This window comes from Thermobia domestica, chromosome 9 (genome assembly GCF_964235325.1).
Source record: "Thermobia domestica chromosome 9, izTheDome1.hap1.1, whole genome shotgun sequence".
Classification (NCBI taxonomy): domain Eukaryota; kingdom Metazoa; phylum Arthropoda; class Insecta; order Zygentoma; family Lepismatidae; genus Thermobia; species Thermobia domestica.
In genome coordinates this window covers 200,298,019-200,315,516 of record NC_137462.1, presented here as the reverse complement: position 1 = coordinate 200,315,516, position 17,498 = coordinate 200,298,019, and the positions used below count along the sequence as shown (strand labels likewise).

The following is a 17,498-nucleotide window of genomic DNA, read 5'->3' as shown; positions in this document are numbered from 1 at the left end:
GATCCAAACGACATGCGCTCCCGCCAGGAATCGAATCCGGGTCTCTCATGCCAAAGGTGAATCCTCTAATTGCTTAGCCACGAGGGAATTTACAGGAGTGAGGAATAACGGAAACTTCATAATGAGAAAATTGCATAATTTATAAGGTTTACCTAACATTGTTAAGGTCATTAAGTTTAGAGGGCTCAAATGGACAGGTCATGTAATTAGAATGGAAGAAACCAAGAATGTTTTCGAAATATTAACTTTAAATCCAATCGGAAAAAGACCACTATAATAAATACCTAGGTGCAAATGGGAAGTTGATATTAAGATGGATACCAGAAGTATGAATACCAAATAGCAACTGGATCCATTTGGCTTGGTCCAATAGAGTTAGTTTTAATGAGAAATACTTTTTCTTCGTAGATTTTGTTAAAATTACATTTCTATGCTTTACAACAAGCTGAACTATTAAAATTTTTAAAACTGAAACAACTAACACGATGTATACTACAAATCATTCATTTTTATATATATATATATATATATATATATATATATATATATATATATATATATATATATATATATGTTATATGGTATAATATTATTTAAGAACTTTTTCATTAACTTTAGTATCAAATTATACCAAACTTAAATAACTAAAACAACGAAAAAGCCACTACCATTTTCTTCTGGAATCCCTATTCTTGTATGTAACCTTATTTAGAAAGTTTATGTTTCAAAAAGTCTTTTTCGCAGCTTCTTCAATCTTTCCTTAAAGAGCTTCCTTTCATTATTACAGATACAATTACGGGGTTTCTTATTCACCGTGGACACCAGATTTTGAACCCTTTAATAGGGTAATTCGCACTCCATTCATTGGCTCCTTCTCAGGAAAGCAGCCAGAACCTTTCCACCAAATGCTTCTCCCCTTCCCATTACTAGTCTTTATCCTCATCCGTTCAGTGTTGACAACCTGCGAGGCAAAAGTTTCTCAAACTTAGTGGAATTGTAATAATTTCCTGTACATTACTAGAGGTCTGCGTTTATTAAAATTCATAAAGTATTATATAAGAACGCTATCTTTGTGTGTCCTGAAGCGAACACATTGGTTATTTTCTAACTTCGTCTCTGTAGTCGGGCAGATTTGGATGGAAACCGTACCATTGGTATAAAGTTTTTTCTTTGTTATTTATTATAAAATAGAGTGTCCTTTCGCAGATTCCGATTGATGCCACCTTGGCATCCTTGGGCAATTTTCAATATTACGTCATATATGGCGTCAATGTTTCACACTTCTAATTTACGTAGTGAACGCTAATGGATGAGTTAAAATCTCTTAACATAGCAACTACCGTATACACAATAAAAAGACAATTTTGTCAGGATACATGTATCCAAACGTTTCCACAATTTGGAACATTTTGGTGACCACTGCTGGTATGGGAACAATATAGTGACGTCACGATTTTGAAAAAATTATGCATTTAAAAATATACTTTAAAAATTCGCTATGAACAAAATATTTAAACAAGTTGGACCAAAGTAAAGGAGATAGCAAGGATATATATATCGTTCATGAGTATTAATAGACTGTGGCTTATATTTATCAAACACAACAATGACATCATGTTCTCTACAACAATAATGACTAAGATTTCTGAACACATCATATACGGTTGTTTTTTTAGGCTACTGTATGTGATGCAACACCGCATTCCCATCAATGAACTCAACATATGAAGATATGGTCTCGGAATATATGAATATTCTCTTTGGAATCCTCTTCCATCAGATCCATTTATTGCAGATATGGTGAGAAAAAAATCCATCCAGCAACTTGATGTAGAGAAAGAGTCATATCAATAAGACTTTCTTTTGCTTTCTCTTTTCTGATATAAGTTTATTCTTTAAACTGATCTACAGGAACACGATTCCAAGATGCAGCTCTATGGTGGCAAGCATTATGTCCTTTTAAGAGAACGTATTTAATCTCAGAAGAGAGAGCGTCTTAATAATATGCCACATTAAGTACAGTATCTCGCATAGTTGAAATGTGCAGCTGAAAAAAAAGTTCAACTAGTCACCCTCAATTTGTGATTTAATAAACAACTGAATAATGACAACAGGGATAATTAACATGTCAAACCACAAACGACTAGTTGGATTTTCCCTTGCTTTGCCAAGCCTACACTGTAGCTCTTCTACTGTGTTAGTCCCATCGTGAATAAAGTCCTCAAGAACAACGAATTCACTATACGCAATCCTCGCACTGTTTTCATCCATACTTTTCCAGAAAGCATGTTGCTCATACCTCCAATTGCTGACTATAGCAAACCCTTCAAACTGCTTCCTCTCATAAGATTTCCAATTAATCCAATGAATGGCATTAGTGTGTGCATCATACATGGTCTAGCAAGATGATGCCGGCGCTCAATATTAGACCACTTGATTTTCGATATATCTTTGTATATTTGCACGTCTGCTGTGATATCTATATAGGGATTTTTTTCTCTGACAATTTTTTCCACATAACACAACGTTTTAAGAACAATATCTGGATGAAACGGTGGAGAATCAATAAGTGGCCCAAACGTATAGCGTGTTGGAGTTGATGAATAGTTTGTTGGTCTGGTAATTCTGTTCATTCTATATCTTCATCAGTCAGAATATTTTGCAACCACTGCATGTCCATTTCTAAGGCATGAGAAATATTCTCTGAAGTATTGATGATATTATCGAGAGATGGACCTATCCTGATAGCTACAAAGGGTGCGCACGGTTCCTTTGAACCGCGATAATGGATAGGCACTTGTAACAAGTCATTGCGTTTGAGATTATGCAGAGATGAACTTTTCAGACGTGGTATTGTTAATCCATATGGTTGTCTCGTGTCATCGGGTATATGATTTTTGAACGCTGTACATATTTGCGTAACATAAACACTTTTTATTTTTATACATGTTTTATTGTAGTGCTTTCATGAGTAAGAAATATTTATTTTATATTTTTCTTTGCCATTTCCTTTAATTTGGTTCGATTTGTTCAAATACTTCGTTCATAGTAAATTGTTAAAGTACATTTTTTAAATGTATATTTTTCCAAAATTGTGATGTCACTATATTGTTCCCATACAAGCAATGGACACCAAAATATTTCAAGTTGTGCAAAGGTTTGACTACATGTATCCTGTCAAAAATTGTCTTTTTACTCTATATGGGTGCTGTGTTACTGAGATTTTAACTCATCTATCAGCGTTTACTGCATAAATTGGAGGTCTGAAACAGTGACGTCATATATGACATAATATTGAAAATTGCCCAAGGACTCCAAGGTGGCATTAATCGGAATTTGAAACAGAACATTCCATTTTATAATAAGAAGCAAAGAAGAACCTTTATACCATGTGGTACGGTATAGCGAATTTTATCATTGCTATCTTCTGGACTACTATTTCGATTGAAATAACATAGTAATAAAGAGTAAAGTCTGTCAGTCCATGTGCCACGCTTATTCCCAACAATAAACGATCTCACTAACAGATATCGCTACCAGGGACCACGGTGGCTTAGTGGCGGAGCACTGATTTCTGGCATGATGTTCTTTTTTATTCAATCCCAGCTCCCGCGATGAACAAGCACCCTGTGTGGGATTTTCTTAGGGTTCTCCCGTTTCTTCCTACTTCCATTATTCCACCATTATCATCGATCTTATCATCGTTGTCTTTCTTAGTCTCGGTACATAATCGTGGGACGTTAAACCAAGGCAAAGGATGTCGCTACCTGCACTATCACCTGCTACTCAATGGTTTAATTCAAAAAAATGTTATGAATTATCTAGTCCTTGAATAATAACGTAAATATAGTAAAGAGTTTGGGGTAGTTATTGGGCAACGAATTTGTTATATCTAAATAATTAAAATTTAAAACGTTAATCTATAGTTTACAGTAACCTAAGGTTCCGATAGAAGCAACTGGTTATGGATACTAGTAAGTTTCACTTTTTCGTAATTTTGCTCCCATCTATAGATATACTTTTAAAAGCAATAAAAATACATATTTATTCATGATAGCAACTATTGAACATGCTTTAAAAATCATTATCATCATTATTAGTATTCAGGTATTACTGACAGGACGCAAATTGGATATCATCCATGAATTTATAACACGATCCTTAGTTAACCTTCTAATGCTGACTTACAAATTACTCCCTATTCATTGTCTCTTAACTTGAACTTTCTGCCAAGTCTTTACAATACAATTTCTTCTTAAACATTCCGTAAACAGTGTCTCGATTCTTCTTCAATTACGTCCAATATTATATTCCTTTCCTCCATCTATTCCTGCCCTATTGGCTCTCAGTTTGATTCATCTCTACACACGCACGCATAATTTGAAAGCAATACCGGGTTGCTAAAACGTTTTGCTAAATATCTACACACTCTTAAAAAAATACCGGAATTTTTACGGTGAAATATATGGCAATCGGGGATGCCATATTTTCACCGGAAATTTTGCAGTAATTTCACCGGAATATTCCAGGAATTTCACCTGAGCTTTAGATATTTCACCGGAAAATTTTAGTAATTTCACCGGAATATTTGCATGAATTTCCCCTCATCTTCAGACATTTCACCGGAAAATTTGCAGTAACTTCACCTGGATAATTCCATTAATTTCACCTGACCTGTAGATATTTCACTGAAACATTTACAGTAATTTCACCGGAATAATTCCATAAATTTCGCCTGGACTTTCAAATATTTTAACGGAAATTTTGTAGTAATTTTGCCGGAATATAGATATTAATGAAAGAGGAAACAACCAATTTTTTTAACATACCAGATCCTATGTAGGTGTGAATTCTATACCCCACAAACAGTGGAAAAATGACCAACTGGATCGAAACTCGGACCCGGGACCTCTGGCATACCGTATCGATGCGTTAACCATTATACCACCCAGTCCGCCTTCCATAACAGCCACTCACTCTCTCACTCTCGAGATCAGTGCTCTCCACTCGAAGCACGTGGGTTATACGGAGTCCGAGTGGGAACCACCGATCTCGAGAGTGAGTAGCTGTTCTGGGAGGCGGCCGGGCTAGCATAGTGGTTAACGCATCGGCACGAAATGTCGGAGATCCCGGGTTTGAGTCTTGGCCTAGTGGGTCAGTTTTTCATTCTTTGTGCATTGTAGAATTCACATCTACAGAGGACCTGGTGTGTTAAAAAATATGTTGTTTCCTCTTTCATTATCATCTATATGAAATCACAACCGTCATAGGTGCTCAATGTACGGATACAGGCATTGTCCGAGAACAGCAATGGTTCTCTGGTACAATCCATGGTCTGGGTGTAGAGCATCGACCTCGAGAGTGAGTGACTGTTCTGGGAGACGGACTGGATGACATAGTGGTTAACGCATCGACACGGTATGTCGGAAGTCCCGGGGTCGAGTCTCTGTCCAGTTGGTCACTTTTTCACTCTTTGTGTATTATAGAATTTACGGGAATTATAGCATATACATAACCTCAAGTGCTAGATATTTCACATAAAAATTTACAGATATTTCAACGGATATGTTGCATGAATTTCATTTAACAATTTACAGAAACTTCTCCTGAAAAGTTCCGTAATTTCACCAAAACGTTGGACATCTGTTTTCCACAGCCATTTGAAACTGCCTCACAGATTGAGTGGAAATCATTATGGTTAAAAACTAGATATATTTATGTGATTTCGTGTTCAGTTTAGAGCAACAAATCAGCATGAGAGTATTTTGCACAGTGATGATTTAATGTATTTATTTGCGGTACCCTTCAACAAGCTTTGAAGTTATTGGCGTGTTCATTTAACAAAGAAATATTTTTTATCGGTACTGCTTAAGAGCCCAAGTACACTGATGGCCTTAAGACACATTCTTCCTCGTCAAGTTTGCCAATTTACCGGAGCAGCTACGATGTAAAAAGGTTGTGTAACTATTATCTGGCAAAAAAAAAAAAAAAAAAAAAACTACATCGGAGAAGTTAAATGCGACGCAATATGAATTAATTGCTTAAATTCTTATAGACTCCAGTTGAGATTTTTCAACATCAAATTCAAGAAAGCACCTTAAGAAAACAATTTTACAGTGAATAGGCTTAGGCGAGTTCTTCCATAAATTATAAAGTGAAATAGAATCAACTCTTGTTCCTTGGCCGAAAATGCGGGCAAGAAACGTTATCAAAAGCAAGAACTGAAATATAGTTCTGTTACTATCAATCAGGAAATTTCAATGTCCAAGATGCTTCTCGCAGCCAAAATGGATTACATTATGGCAAAATTCGAGCAAGATTGACATGTTTGACATCGCTAACGATCTAAACATCCATTTACCCAGATCGGCCCCTACTACTAACAACTTGGTTTTCTTTTTGGACAATGTAATACAATGAACAATGCGTTTACGCTCTTTCTTTTCCTATCATCTGCATTTTCACAAGACAGCAAACCAATATCCACATTCTTTAGACAACACTTTCTCTAATGTCTTCGATAACTGAAGTACAAGATTCAACTTTGCGAGCAGGAAAAGGAAAAAAATAATATTAATAAATAATCAATTATTGTGACTATTACTGATAGAGTTACAAGTAAGAATATTTTCAAGTGCACTTTTTCACAAGTATGTTAGGATTACTTTAAATTTTATTTCCTCCTGCAAATTCACACATAATTACTAAGACGAACCACCATATTTTTAACAAAGGATTACACAAACACATCTATAGCACATACAGGACATATTTTCAAAACTACATTAAAAATCAAATCAAATAGAAACCTCACTTACTCTTTCTCATTAGAAGGGTCCACTGGATCAATAGCGTTATTTCAGGTTTTGGCAGGAGGAACAAAACTGTTCACTGACATAAGAGTTTCACGTTTTTTCATTACAATATTAGTACACAATTTATTAAAAAGCGTCTATTTCTCAAACTAAGTGCTAAGTGGGGTGCAACTGCCCCTACCCTTCCCACATGATGCCTCTGCAGTGAATCTGCAAATATTGTAGGCTAAAGCGGTAGTCAAGGAAATGGGTAAATTTATCGTTTAAAGGAATCTCGTGATTCTGTTCAGTGAAGAAAAACTCTACATGATATGTCGCAAAAGCAAGACGACTCCATATTTTCGGTTACAAAATTGCGGCAAAATACCTAGTCTTGCATTCAGGAATATACAGTAGTTTGTATACAAAAACGTGTATGTATTCACGACACTTTTCCTTTGTAACAGTAATACAACCAGAGTTAAGTCTACATGTACAGAAATCAGAAGATCGTTTTCAGAGAGAGAGAAGCAGGGAATCATTTGGGAAGGGCAAGGAGGATAATTACCCCCCTGGGTTTGAGAATCACATGCTCTTCAATAAATTGTATACTAAAGTACTAATTCAAAAGGTAAAACTCTTATGTTGATGGACTAACTTACTCCTACCTGGCAAAGTCTGAAATGGCGCTACTGAAAAAAAAAATACTTAAAGATTTAAACATAAATTAACAGGATTTAGTAAAACCCAAATGAAAACAGTATATTCTTAAATATCTCATCATGTTTAATTCTCAAATGATAGTACATGAAATAAAAAAGAAATGATCAGTCTAGTCAATATTCCGTTTATAAACTGACAATGAGTTATTTCATGGAAGTCAAAAATTTGCTACGGATAATCCTTAGAAGTATCATGTTGCCGTATCTTCCCTCGCTTTCCGCGGAATGGATTCAATTTCTGGATTAATTCCAACAAAACACCTGAAATCAGAAACAAATATATTTCGAAGCTAGAGAAAATTAGGCAAAACCTATTTTTATTTCTTTCAAGTTGTAAATTGACTTATGTAACTCTGAGCGCAATATCATGCTTAATGGTGTTTCTCTTATGTCTCTCATACCATTACATTTTCCTTTCCTGTACGATTTTTTTTAAGACAAACTCTTGTCTGTTTCATAAACAATATTATGAATTATTCATATACATTTGCATTAACTATTCTATAAATTTACTTAAGTTTTGATTAACACTAACCATTCTCATTTTGCACTATTTCACATCCGTGAAGCTGTAGATTAAGATATATAGAAGTCTCGAAAACAGGTTTGTATTTGTGGAAAACGATTAACAATTTCGCACTATAAAAGGTAACAAGAAATAGTGTATTATCATCAGTATTACAGATTTCACCTAATAGTGGTATCAAACACAAGAAGTGTGTTTTTCAGTTGCAAAGGGAAACCATATGTGTCTGGGATACATAGATATGGACAATATTCATAATCGTACTAAATGGGTGAGAGAACCGAATGAGTAAAACTGTGCATTTCACGAACGTCCAACGTGGTGAGATGATTGCATGCCACATCTAATGTGTAACTGGTTCAGGATACTTAAAAAAAAAAAAAAAAAAAAAAAACAGAGACTTACTTAGGTCGTTGCAGTGAAGAGGAAAAGTGGTGCGACGTTCCTGAACACAAAAGCAGCGAGGACGACCTCGCATTTTGGCCTCCAGAACTGTAGAGCGTTTAAGTGGATTGTTCTGTGGAATTGCAATCATCTATCGCCACGCTCACAGTGTATCAGGTTCTATTCACCGTAAGTGTTCGGCACATGATGTGAAAACTTAGGTCTTATGGCCAAGTAGCTACCCATAAGTAATTTTACTCCGACAAATGTTGTGAAGCCACTTTACTTGGTGTATGGAGCGACGTCACTGGATCACGCAACAAGAGAGAATCGTTATTAACTTGAACTAATCTTGTATACGTCAGTCATATAAGTAACTGCCGAAATTTTCGATAGGAACTCCCGTCTTCATTAAAACACCAACCACTTAACAAAATTATAAATATGCCCGGAAATAAAGCTGTGTGAAAATAAACCTGTTTTGTGCCATACAATCTTCAAACTTTAAAGTTTGTGCGCCAGATGACAGTTGATTATTTTAACTCGTTTGTTGTTCAAGTGGTCATTGTCAAGATTCAAACTAGGTTGTTCATTCTTGTACAAAACTATTCATAAACATTCCTCTTAATGAACGAATTTGTTCTGTGTAGCACTTTAATATCATTGACCTGTGTTTGAACGCATGAAAATGTTGTGACAAGTCTGAAAGTACCTTATCATCCTCTTTATCGAATCTGGAATACTCTTTGACCTTAGTGGCTATAGGCTTTTTTTGTCATATCTATGAAGAACTCTGTTAATACATGTACATTATGAATAATTGTTTTCTGGAACTTCAACTATGAAGTGTATGGGTTGAATGGTACAATACAGGTTTATTTTCACATCACTTTAGTTCAATTTCGATGCTATAACTTACTAAACTCAACCTGCAACAACTTAATAAAATTTCAACCTACTGGTTAAAAAAATGTAATTGGTTAGTTTGTAGTCTTCATTTCTTTAGGGTGTCGCGGTGGCTCAGTGGTAGAGCGTTCACATCTAGTGCATGGGGTCCTTAGATCGATTCCAGCTCGCGGAAAGTGAGCTTTGTGTTAAACAAACACCGTGTGGGTGGGTTTTCTCGGGATTCTCCCGTTTTCTCCCACTTTCTTCATTCCACAATTTCTTTCATTTCTCCTCATCACCGTCTTCTTTAGCCTAGCCGGCATAGCCACGGGATTTCATTTCATTTACTTTTATTTATTTGTTGACTTCTTTGTTCAAATATCAGCAAACGACTTCGTTTTATAAAACCTTTTATTTCATAAAATTATAGGCAGAAGTATGGAGAAATTGGTGCATACGTATTCTGCAGAAGGCACGCGTGCTGATTATTCGGCTAACCGGAAGCCCTGCCATATTTATTTATTTTAATCTTAAAAAATTGAAGTGAGATCTACTAATGTTAAGACATTGTTCTTATAAAAGCGAATCATCTCACTACTGAATCAGGGTCAATTATATAAACGCACTAAGCAACGCTATACTGTAGATTCAAGATAGATGATAGTTAAAATTAACGGACTTTGATGTTTGCCTCATCTAATATTTCGGCACATATTAACTCTATCTTCAGCGAAAAGTTGTTTATAATGAAACCCTTGAATAAGTGAAAGAAAAAGTAAATCATTAATATATGGTATGGATGTGTGGTGTTTGGTGAGCAAAATAATTATATATAAAAAAAAGAATGTAGGAAAATATCGCTACAGCATTAGGAATGATTTCAACTTAGAGCGTACAGACAGTAATGAAGACAAGCCGATTATAATGTAGCAATTAGTAAACCGAGGTTTTATGTTGACGCAGAGCAAATGGTAACAACTGCCAAGTAGCCACACCATACCCTTGTTTCATAATAAGGAAAGAAAAAAAAAGTTATCAAAGATGTAGTTCAGTTCAGTATGAGCTGTAAATATTTTAAATAATGTATTCATTTTTATGGGTAAATTGCCAATCTTTCCATATTATTTGAAATTTTCAGTCTTCCATGATTTTAAAAATTATTCCTTTATAAATACCTAAAGACAATCATATTTTTTTTAAAAATCTCGCATTTCATAAAAAAATATACTCAACTCATAGAAAATTATTTGTTAAAGTTCAAGAGTTGTATTCAAAATGCACACTACCATGCAATCATTTAAGCTTATATTAAGAATAAGGATTGAAGAGTAATATTTATTGATAAGTTGTGCCATGCAAAATTTATGAGATAACTATACATCGGAACATTGAAAATAAGCATGAAACACTTTACGTTAAAGAGAGTTTAACTGTTGCTAAATAACAACGATAACTATAAAAAGCAATAATTATTGTATAAAGCAAATGAAGTTGGTGTGTCTTAGCCAGCAACTCAATATGCTGATTAATATGTCCGATAAATTTTGAATGTTCAGCAAAGCAGTGTATTAAATTGAAAACTTCTTACCAAAAAAAGTATGTTTACAGGGCTACTGTAAAATTTGTAACCTTAATTTCCCTAGCCTTACTCACCTTTTTTTCCTTGCAATCAACTGTTGGAGAAAGGCACGAAAGCGAAGTCATATTCCGATCTCCACTATTTTCATTAACTGGTTAAAATGTATAACGAAGCATCCACAGAGAATTTCGAGTTAAGTGCGTGAGAGTAGGACCTGAAATATGAAAAATACGTAAATTTTCAAGGAAAGACGTAGTATTTTTTTTAATTCACGCTAGATAGTTTAATGTAATATTTTCAAACGTGAAAATCTGCGTGCTGCTGGTACTATTTTCAGTGGATGCATGCTGACATGAGACATTAGGGTATAATGAGGAAATTAGTTCGGCGTATTCAAAGATGGCAACTCGGTGTTCAATTTCGATTTTGAGTGTTATAAGAATGTGTGTTGTGAAGAAAAGAGTTATTATATGTTGTGGACCGGTACGTATTATTGAAATTGAGCAGAAAATATGACCAATGTAGAAAAACATTGAAAATAAAGAAATGTAGAAACAGTCATACGTATATTCAAATGTGTTAATGATGTGAGAAAAGTGAGCACATGAAAGGTTATCAGAGGAATTCAAGTCCTCTACCACAAACCAGTTAGTTTTTTACAGTTTCCTAAATGCAGTGTCGGCATTGTACAAATCGCAAAGGTAAGTAATCGCGTGTTAAGATAATAACCAAATTTATCTAAGTGTTTTCAACGACATCCTTGTTTACGCGAATACCTACCATCGCTGACACGCCTGCTACCTACGCACGCACCCCTTGCTACCACTCGGGCTGCCCTGTCCTTACTCTATTACATGACATTCGTCCGTTTAGTGGCCACCCAGCACAGGTCACTGCAGTTTTATAGCATATATCCGGACGCAGTATTTACACACAAACGGTGAGGTCCTCTTAAAGTGAATGCGCACCAAGAAACAATTTCTAAGGTAATGACAGTGAATTTCTTGATAAATAATAAAATTTTAACGTTTATAGGCCTGAAAATACTGGATCTACTCTACGGCACAAAGGCCGAATTTTTTCCTTGCACTTAAATTGACAGCACACATTACTACTTGCACTAGAACAGTTCCGAACGTACTTTTCCTTATGTGATGTTGCATAATATGCGACTTGAACGTCAGTGCGTTATTTGTACACTGAACATACGATCAAACTTTGGACGCAAAAAACCGAGGTGCTTCACCGGTTAAAACTTTACACAGAAGACGATCATGAAATACTAAAAGAAATTTGAACTCCAATCCGTAAAATATGAGCAATAAGAACCTTATAAATATACTTAAAATAATAATAACAAATGTACTCACCTATAATGTAAATGAAGAAAACGTATGATCAACAGTTTCTAACGTTGGAATACACACAACACAATCTCATTACTGGCGAGATTTTTTTTGTCTTAAATGCTTCAGTTGCGGAAACAACTTTCATTTGTTATAAAAGTATCTTACGACAGTGTCTGCAACCACTAAATATAAGGCTAAAAGTATTTAATAATTCTTCAAATTATTTTGCAATTAAACCAGAAGAAATAATGAAAAACATTTTTGAAAGTTATTTTCTTTCATATAACTTAATACTCATTCTATTATTCGAAATATGGTAACAACTTCAAACAACTCGAAAGAACTTTGGTCAAATGCTGGATACACTGTTCAGAATTTACGGAAATTTCACCTGAAATGTCAATTCTGGTAAAAGACCTGTAAACTTTACGGTGAATTTTCTGCGAAACCACCTGAATTTTTAAGAGTGCAATTCTTCTTCATTGCACTACATGTCACATGTATCACTGGGTGTATTTTTCACATTTGTTTATAGACTGAAATAGTGTGACGTCACATCCTTCTCGTTGCCATAATGGTCGCAGTTTTATTTTCTAAATAACATGGCCTAAGAACAAAGTGAAAACAGTGACGTATTAACTTCTGGATTGCAAACATGAGATTAAAAGGAAAACTTGTATTTGTAAAAAAGATTTCCAATCAATGAAACTACGAAAAGATAGGAAAAGCAAGCAATTTGGTAAATAATATAATAAAATATGGTAAGCGTTGAAAACGAAATGTTTTCTTTGATACCATAGATTTTGTGTATTTATCTATACATTTGGAGGTTACATTAAGTGTCAAAATACTTAACTTGTTTATTATCGGATATTAAGCTTAAATAATTCCGGAAAATCTTTATTTAGTACCGTCAGTATCACATATTACATTGCATATGTGTAGGGTTACAGAATTAGTGTTGAAAACTTAACCGATCAGAAATCGGTCCAGACTGAAAATTCTCAGCACGCATATGGCTACAAGCGTAGCGTCCTTCTTTGTTTTGATTGATTGTTTGTTTGTTTTGTAGCCACTGTAACTATGCACTCATATTTGAAAGCGTGGGTGTAAGAAATCTGAATACGCCAATATAATTAACATTATTTTCAAAGTAGACAGTGATTTTTCCTTGTAGACAAATCGTATTTTGTTCTAGTTTCATTGTGCCGACAGCTTGTCAGTCTCTACCTTAGAGTTTCTACATTGCGTGTAATTGCTTTTGTTCATTATGGATTACGTATCATTTTACGTAGAAATGTAGTCTCTGTAGAAAATTCCTTAGATGTTACTTCATGAATTACTGAATTTCACTCGTAAATTTTCTAAATAGTGGCCCCATATTCTTAATCGGTACCTTTTCTTACTAACTTTACTTTATCTACAAAATATTATACAATTGTCTAATTAACAGTCTTTGATTATTAACAGTAGACTTAACAGTATTACTTTAGATTCATGTATTTGTTTAGAAAACACATGGCGATCACAATGGTAACGAGGAGGAAATGACGACATCATTATTTCACTCTATTAAACGACTCACAAAATGCATTTTACTTCATTCTAAAGGTTTCTTTTTTCATTCGTTTTCCTGCTTCTATTTATCGTTTACTGTGGAATAAGAAAAATAAATATTTTCCTATTCTAAAATAAAGTTTTAAACATTTAATTTAGCCTTTGGATTTCTTTCTTTCAAAATAAACCTTATTAGTTGTGCGTAAAACCATTTTAATCTATCTTTATATTGCAGAAAAATAGTCAAGTAGTAATTTCAGAGGCATTGAAAATATATTTTAAGATATCCCATAAAAAATGTTCTTGGATATCTGGATTGATATACCATAGGGCCTATTTACTCGCGTAATTCACAAACTTTTTATGACCAAACCTTTTAAGTAGGTGCGTTGCGTAAACTTTGAAATAACAAAGCAAGTGCGTAATTAATGAAAGGCAAAGATTTTACATTGGTTTATAATAAAACTAAAATATGATGATCAGAGAGTAAATTATATTTAAATGACAGTGGTAGATTTTTAACATTGTTCTGTTCCTCAAAAATATAGTTCTCCTTTGATTTACCCACAGTTTCCTCAATTTATTGTTACAAAGCATTGTCATTGGTGTCCAGCGCATTGGGAAATCCAGCCTTCAAATATTCGTAACAATTACGCTTTGATCAACCATGTTCTATTTCGTCACTATCCATGAACATATCTGTTCAATCGGTGGGCGTCTTACGAGTATCTGTCCAGTTGGTGTCATACTGTGACCCCCTTCAGCGATCCATTTGCATACAATTTTCTCAAATTATCTCTAAATGGCTTGTTGAAGGAAACATCTCAAGGTTGAACACTGATGTAAGGCAACAAGGGAAAACTGGTAGATCTTCGTTCGTCTCAGTTAGTCCTTTTCGGGACTAAAAATATTCTTGGCTTTGCATTAACAAACTTCTAGAGTCCTTCAAACAGGATTATACTAACATACCATCCAAACTAAGAAACCTTTATCAAGGTTTTGTCCAGAAAATCTAGTTAAATTTGTATTTTCTATACCATGATGTGCATGACTTTTTTTTCGGATATACGAGTTGCTTCACAGATAGACGGAAAAATTAGGAATGTTAGTGAAAAGATAAGAATTTTCATGATCACTCTCCTAATCATTTGTTCATTGTTGACGTTATGTGATAATTGCACTTTCGGGACATATATCCGCCAGGGCAAAATTATATTTCGTTTGGTTTTTGTTTGCTTCCTACACCCTACAATAAATATGAAATGCTTATGAGATTTTGTATGAGTTAGTTTAAGGTGACTTATTCTTGTTTCTCAACTGTTTTCTAGAGAAAGATGCTCATGTCTCATAAGTAATGAGGTATTAAAAAATAGTGACTTATTCTAATGGTTGGCGGATACCTTGACAACTTTTCTTCTCAGAAATCCTCCTTTAAGAGTACCTTTAGTAGGTATGTATATTTTCCACTATTTTAATAATTTGTGTCTGAATGAACTTGATCTCTTATTTCATTTAGCATAGATTACTCTATAATAATAGCGACAGCTTATATCCACTTATTGTTTAGCTTCAATTTGATTGATATTGTATCATAGGATTCATGAAGCTAAAACTGTTAGAAACTACCCTGTAGGCTGAAATCATAATTAGCATACAATAAATTGTGTATAGGCCCTATATCTGCTGTTTGATCTCATCGTCTGTGTAGATAGAGATGGTGCGGATGATAATGCGATATTTTATATCCGTATTTCTCCATATATATAAATATTCTCCAACAGTGACGGATTTGTCTCATTAGATTAAGTCTTAATCTTTCTATTTCAGTTTGTAGAACCCCTGTTATCCGATTGCTGAGAAACTGGCATAAAGATAAAATATAGACATAATTTGTAAGACACCAATATCACTTCCATACTTTTAAAAGTAGTGCAAGTGTAATTAGCAACAGTACAAGACTGTCAAATCTTATTAATTTATAAAGAAATGTCTTTATAAAAAAACGAAAGTAAATTTTATTTTAATTTTTTCCTCTCAATCTCGGTGTCTATATTTCAAGGATATAAGGAACTGTCACAAATAAACTTTAGATTCGAATTCAGAAATCTCGATTTATTTTTTCATTTGCAATGTTGTAACAGGTCAGTAGTGTCAAAAAGAATCTTGTCTTGAAGTTGTTACTCAATTACACTGTATTTCCAGAGAAAACAAAGTGAGCTATCATAAAACGGACTCAACATTAGATATCAGTACTCAGTCATTTTTAAATACCATGATCTGTCTATCAATGCCTCGCAATAATGTACCTTTTGAGTTAAATTGGAGATTGTCCTAAGTTCAGCGATGTCACCTTTTTGTATTTATATATGTAATTAAGGATTAAGATAGTGTGTAATATACATATAATGATTGAATGCCTATTTACAAATAAAATCTTTGATAGGTTTGTAAAAATTCTAATTGATGACATCTTATCTTGCTGCAATGACCAAATACTAAATCGAAAGAACCACAATGTTAAAGCAATCTTGTAACGAATTAATTATTTTCTTACTTGCAAATTACGTTGCAACAATCCCTAAAACACTGATCATAGCAGTCACAATTATTATGTACTCTTGTCATAAAACCATTGAATATTAAGACATGAATTCGATTCGCTGTAACAACCACTAAATACACAGGTATTTTTATTGTCTTCTGTGAATCGACGTACTTACCACTAAACACACGTTACTCGCAGTGAATCAAAATTACTTCAACCCAACAAATGCGTCACAATCTTCTGCTGGCGAGTCGTAGAGAGTGACTCCCTAAGTTTATACCTATAATGCCCATATATCTACTGAGTCCTGTGTCAAATGTATCCAAATCAATTTCTAGCATCTAAAGGAGAATATAGTACTTAATATAATTTGACATGACTGTTTTAATTGATAATTAAGGAGTGATGATGATTATTAAAGTGATCGGAATCAACGATTTCTGGTTTGATCACTATGCACAACGAAAATGGTAATACAGGGTGAGGCAGAAAGAATTCTCCTACTTGAGAAGCTACTATATTTAAAACCAAAGATGATATGGCAGTTCGGTTCAAAATCTCTTGTCGTCGCGAATTCTGTCGAAAAATTTGAAGCTTAAAATATATAAAACGATAATCATGCCTGTTGTTCTGTATGGTTGTGAAACATGGTCATTTACTCTGAGGGAAGAACATAGACTGAAAGTATTTGAGAACAGGATCCTGAGAAGAATATTCGGACCCAAGAGGAACGAGAATGGGGAATGGCGGAAACTTCATAACGAGGAACTACATAGTTTATACGGTTTACCCAACATTGTTAGGGTCGTCAAGTCTAGGAGGCTTAGGTGGGCAGGTCATGTAGCTAGAATGGAAGAAAGTAGAAACGCTTTCAAAGCCTTGACTGGAAGACCCATAGGAAAACGACCATTAGGAAGACCTAGGCGCAGATGGGAGGATGATATTAAGATGGATCTCGCAGAGATAGGAATACAAAGTAGAAACTGGATGCAATTAGCTAAGGATAGAAGTCAGTGGAGAGCTTTTGTGAACGCGGCACTGAACCTGCGGGTTCCATAGGCCATAGAGTTAGTTAGTTAGTTAGATATGGCAGTATTTCTTTATTTCTGGAAAGTATACAGAATAATGTTTTAAACTAGCGTGCTTTTAAGCAG

At 34.4% G+C, this 17,498-nt stretch overlaps 1 long non-coding RNA gene across 1 annotated transcript; it reads right to left on the bottom strand.

The window, feature by feature from the left end:
• Positions 1-7,574: 7,574 nt before the first annotated feature.
• LOC145694221 (uncharacterized) lies at positions 7,575-12,406 on the bottom strand. The gene is made up of 3 exons (XR_014132965.1): positions 12,264-12,406; positions 10,968-11,107; positions 7,575-7,777 (listed from the first exon to the last, which is right to left on the bottom strand). It is a non-coding gene; the product is annotated as an uncharacterized LOC145694221 (long non-coding RNA).
• Between the last annotated feature and the right edge of the window lie 5,092 nt (positions 12,407-17,498).